This window comes from Heliconius melpomene, chromosome 18 (genome assembly GCF_056956725.1).
Source record: "Heliconius melpomene rosina isolate 202511_hmr_F chromosome 18, ASM5695672v1, whole genome shotgun sequence".
Classification (NCBI taxonomy): Eukaryota; Metazoa; Arthropoda; class Insecta; order Lepidoptera; family Nymphalidae; genus Heliconius; species Heliconius melpomene.
This window is the reverse complement of record NC_140406.1, coordinates 12,834,526-12,840,807: the sequence shown is the minus strand read 5'-3', so window position 1 is coordinate 12,840,807 and position 6,282 is coordinate 12,834,526.

Here is a 6,282-nt window from a genome sequence, read left to right as displayed (position 1 = left end):
TTTATATTTATGAGATTAACTATAGAAAATAAATTTATATAAGAACTGAACTTTTTAAAAATTATATAATGTTATAAAATAAAACTTATTACGAGAGGAAATTAAAACTATTTTTATTAATTGAAAAAAAAATATCGTCTATGCTTACTATATTTACATATTTATTATAAGAATGAATAAATTATTTTAGTGTATTCTCAAAAATTTTACCTTTTATAAAAAAACATACTTAGATCTTTTAGACATATAAAAAAAACTACTTAGAGACTTAACTGTAAATAAGCAAAATTTATGAGGTCAATTATGTGAATAGATAGTAAAAAATTTAAAATATTAAACGTAGATTAACCTTGATATCTTTTATTCAATCTCAGCCACCCCATTTATCAACCAGTACCATTTCCCACGATTCACCCCAATTTTAGGGTTATCTTACGCTCAGCGAACTTTAAAAAGTTGATACGTTTAAAAGTGCTATCATTTTTTTTTTAGTTTTTTGGGTAAAAAATGATAAAAGTGAACTGTGTGACCTTATTTCCTGATGAGGTCTCGACATTGTAAACTAGACTTAACCCCGTGTATTTTGAAATTCGATCTGGTTTTTTTTTATTATTTTCAAAGGACGATTTAGCAGGTATCGGGTGAAAAATTCGCGTGAGAATTTTATTAATCTGTTTATAGTATATCTGCTCATTATTAGTTTATCTAGAAAAGTAAGATTCAGAAATTTATAATAAAAGTATAAGATAAAGCGCGACGGCAGGAATTTCCCGCTTTTTCATAAAATTAACAGTATGGTATAACGGCTCGAAATTTTTGCGTTACAAAAGAATGCAATGTTTTTTAATACAAAGAGTAAGCAAAGAAATAATAACTTGATTTAAATGTGCCCTAGACGAGGGTAAAATATTAAATTTAAATACAGGATTTTACTTTACCAACAGATTATATTATTAACTTAACTTATTATTATAATAACACTATTAACAAATGGCTAGATCTGCAGAGAATTAGATTTTATGTGCGTATGCTTAAATAGATGGTAGATACCTACTACTGGTTCGATTCCCGGGCGAAACAAATAAATTTTAAGAAGTAAGCATAGGGAACCGACTGTTAAGACCCAACACCAGAACGAAAAAGTGATAAATAAATTTAAATATCATAATTTATATTTTATTTATTATTATTTTTTTATATATTTAATTTAAATTTATATTTTCTCGTCAACCATTACCTCGAGTGGGAATCGAATCCACAGTTACAGTCATGCAGTACAATGACAGCACAGTTACAGTACACATGGTACCCTGGGCACTGCGCCTTGACTGGCCTCATTTATATTTAAAATGTATAACACAATAAAAACAATATATTCCTACATTTTTTATTTAATGCAATTGCAAAAGAAGCTAATAAAATTGTGTTTCCCGATGTCTATTAAGAGCGAACAATTTTCTAAAACGATATCTTGAATGTGCTTTTTTAGTCATGGATGTTTAAAACTAAGCCGACTTTTATTTGTTTTAAATATTTATTTTAAGCAATTTTCATATTTTCTTATTCTTACCTTACTTTTAAAAATAAAAACTCTTATCTATAAATAAATAAGAAATGAATGAAATTCATTCATGTCTAGAAGCATTTACCAAAATGGGAAACTATGATAAATTCCAGTTCAGATAATAGCATTTATAAAAATATGAACCTACGAGTACTTTGTTTATGTTTGAAAATAGACTTTTTGCATGTAAAACAAGTATTGTATAAAATGTCTACAAATTATTATCGAGAAATAATTACATCAAAAGTAATAAAAGAACTTGTTTGGCAACCACATTTATTTTTGTAAGAAAAAAATTAAGTATTGGTGTTAATAGCATACGTTTATAACTCCATATAGTATTCTTCCCATTTAGCAGGATAGGCAGATGGATCCTAGTGTGAACAAACCTCATTCCTCATTTTCTGTCCATTTGCGAGACATTGCGTATTGCCTGGTGGAGCAATACGCCAGGCTTTGTCTTGTTACCAGTGCCAGGAAGGAAGTTATAATATGGGTCATAGATAATGATTATTTTTCTAAAATAGAAAAAGTAAACATTTCATCAACTGCTTTCATAGTGTACCTACTCTATAAGTATAAATAGTTAATAATATAATATCTAGAAAACAACAAAAATTTATTTAACTATGAAACATATAAAAACAAGTAATATATTAATTCTATATTCTTAAGTAAAAGTAAAAATACACAAAAAAAATAAAGATTTATACAAAAAGAAAGCGCTACAATACACGCAAGCAAATTTTTATGCAATTAATTTTAAGTTATGGAATCTAAAATTAATAGCATAAAAAATAAATGAATTTACTACATTCACGATACAATGAATAGATAAAAGAAGAAAAAATACGTATAGCCCTACTCAAATAACACGAACTTTGACCGCCACAGCCTCTATAAGCTCGAATCATTCACAGATCTTTTTATTTCCATATCTCGTTTAATACAACCAGTCGCTTCTTAGTAAAAGTCAGCCATATGCCGAGCTAAAAATAATTTCCAACGTTTAATACAAAAATTGCAATAATTAACTTCGTTACAGACCAATAAATTACAATACGAGAAAGAAATGCAACGCGATATGTGTAGTGTACACACACTAACGCGGTGATCCAGTACACTAGCAAACTTTAGCTTTTATTGTGTATCGATATACTTAATTATTGTTTTTAGATGTAAAATCGATGTCTCATATAATTAAAAATTGATTGAGCATAATATATTAAAAGTTTTCTTTTTTTTTACTTCACGCTGTATCCAGTATAGGGAGAGGGAACCTAGTGTTAAAATATTCCGTACCCCAGGCACCGCCAATTTTCGGTACGGAACTAAACTCTGCTCTTAGTCTTGAGCGACAATCGAACCCCCAACCATTGCGTTTACAGTCACACCGTCCACCACGATTGCCTCATTTATTTGTGTTTTTTTATATTTTTTTTTTTAAAGTACGTTAATCCCCAACAGTATCTTAATAATATTAAATTAACAAAATAAATTCAATTGGCATAAAGTACTTAACCAATTTACTCTTTTAATTATTTAACTAAAAAATAAAATTCAGTATAAAATATAAAATTTACCTCTTCTCCAACTACTTACAAAAATATAATAATTTTCTTTGACGAATACTGTCAAGTTATCTTTTAAATCAGATGTCAAGATATCATAAAAAGATGTCACAAAATTAATTACTTATCGATTGACCAACACATCCCTAATATGTATGTATGATTTATATCACACACACACACACACACGCATATAACACGGTCGAATGCAGAACGTGTTGGTATAAATCGTATTCTATATTATATTTGATGATATCGTGTATTTTAAATCTAGTAGAGTTATAGATATACTGTGCTGTGCTGTATGTACTGTGTATACATACAGTCTTTATTGTTTAGACGTTAGAGGTTAATTTTGACATTGTATTTTATTTTCTTTACGAAGAGCAAAGAGCACTTAAAAAAGCTCTATATTTTTTGTTTAATTATGCGTAATGTCCGTAATGCACGTAATGCCTCCCTAATTCGGTAGAAAGAGGAGAATGGAGTGTCTTAACACTAGGCTCCTTCTGTCTTTTCTGCAGTATGCGGATTACAGCACGAATTAAAATATACATATATCGTTACATATTTTATAGATTCGAACCTGTAAACATTGACTTTACAGCCAAACACTTAATAGATGATACATACTTACAGAATTTTATAATTTAGGATATTGTATTCCGGGCATATCCATATTTAAGTCTTAACACTAGGTCAAGGAAAGAATCTAGTAAAAAAAAGAAATAGTGTTACTATTGAATATATAGTAATAGAAATATTAATAAATTTCTTGAAATACTTAATTATTAATAATTACAATAAGAAATTATATATATATATCTCTAGGATAGGAGAACGCGTTGACGCACGCGCTCTGACAACAGTAAAGAGACGATAGTGCAGAAATAACCACTGACATTTTGTCGCGAACAAAATCGAACCTATACTTATCTATGTATTGTAAACAGGAATGCTGTTACAATTGTTTCTATGCGATGTGGAATTAATCTATACTAACATTATAATACGGAAGAGTTTGTTTAAGGCGCTAATCTCAGGAACAACTAGTGCGAATTGTTTTTTTTTTACTGTATGTATGTGATGTACCCTATATCTATAATATAGCATCTATATTAAAGTTTGGGTCCCACAGGCAGCCACACCCACAGGCAGCCACACAGTGCCTGCATATTTTCAGGGACAGAGTACCCTCTTCCCTACCCACCCGGTGTCGCTGTAAAGGCCAGTAAGGCTAACAGCATTAAAGTCAAGTCCGAAAAAAAAAAAAAAAAAAAAAAAAAAAATATTAAAGTATGAAAAGTTTGTGGTAAGAGAGGTAGGGGAGACCTCGGTTGACCTTTGAAAACACAGTATCAAAGATACTGGAGGAAGGTCACGTAATAAGCATGAGGACCCCCCGGAGGGCATGTAAGAAGAGGTTGATGACAGTGAACGAGGTGAAAGAGGTATGTAGAGACCGTAGCGTTTGGCGCTCCGTTCCCACTGACTACCCTGCTAGGGATAAAGCGTGAAGCTTAGTTAAATTAAGTAAAGTTATTTATTAAGTAATTTTTAATATAGCAAATTTTGAAGATATCATCGTAAAGAAGTAATTGTTTTAACTAAATATTTTAACTTCCATTCCAATAAAAGGCATATAAGTAAATGACTGAAGTAAACTAGGTGCTACAAGATTAATTAGCATTGATTACTCTAGTTATAATTTCACATGCCCACAACCGCAAAAAATCTAAGTAAAGCGGTTAAAAATGGTAATTTATTCTTGTTTTATCTTACTACACATGTAAATCATTATAGCGTATTAATTTCATTAGTTACAATATTACAAAACTTATTTTAATGGTTTACATATTAATCATATATGAGAACATGGTTTAATTTTTTATTGTAGTTCCTAATTAGTTCCTACATCTTTCGCTTCGACCACTGTCATCAATCTGTTCATAGGATCTGGAGGACATATCTCCAGGTCCTTAAATACTTGTTACGAGATCTCCCTCGAGTTTCATCTATATTGTGATATCAAAGGTGAAGCGCGGCGTTGAATTCCGCCAATCAATACGCAATGCCCCTAGAATTCGGCGGAGGGTGGAGAACGAAAATATCTCATCATTATTATAACTTTATCCTGTATACAACAGGCTTAGTAGAAAACTCTTAGAATGCCAATTTTCCGTTTTCCGCTCGATTTCGATATGTTGTGATTCAACCCCACATTATTTTTTTTTAAACATTATTATTGACATTTTAGAATTTCATTTAAAAATATATATTTGAAATACGATACAGATAAAATATTTAACATATCTATTTTATATCCTGTTGGTAATACAGCGTATAATTAGCGGCTCTACGTCGCAGATTTGTTTGACAATTAAATTTAGCTTCATGAATATTTAATTTTGTCGTAATAAAATTACATTAGAATGACTGAAAGAAAAGTCAAGTATGTTATAATGTTACCTTTTATATATATTTACATACGAGTACTCGTATATTATGTTTTTCATTTATTTTAGGTATTTTTTTATTATAACGAAAAAAATTAAATAAAATAATATAAGAAGTGTAATTGAGTTCCATCACTCAACACGAAATTTAGAACATTTGGCGGAAATTGGAGAGCAGAGTGGATTAGCAATAGGTTTCATTTACCAAACCCTACATAGATATGAATGGGAAAATGGTGAACCTGAAACAAATAAACAGAGCTATTATTTGTATTATATATTATTTTAAGAATAACTTACATTTTAATTTTATTTGAATAGTTATTGACTAAATTAGGTACTTATGAGAGAGTGAGTACTATACTTATTTAATACTTACATTATATTATGGCTACGGTTATAAGTACATGTGGGCAAAGAGAAAATATAGAGTCATCTTATTACGTGGTCGATTACTGGTTTGCTCGAAAAATGGATGAATTATTTGATGGCTCTATTATTTAAACCTTTTGTTAATTTTAATGTTACCAGAAGGCAGAAAAGTGTTTTAGTTTTAGAAACTTTTTTAATGTATAGTGATGCTATAACCGTACTACAGTCCTACATAAATAACCAACAAACACATATGTAAGTAATCAATCAGTGCATCGAATACGTTAGGTCGAAGGTCGCGACGTCGCATTACGCTCCA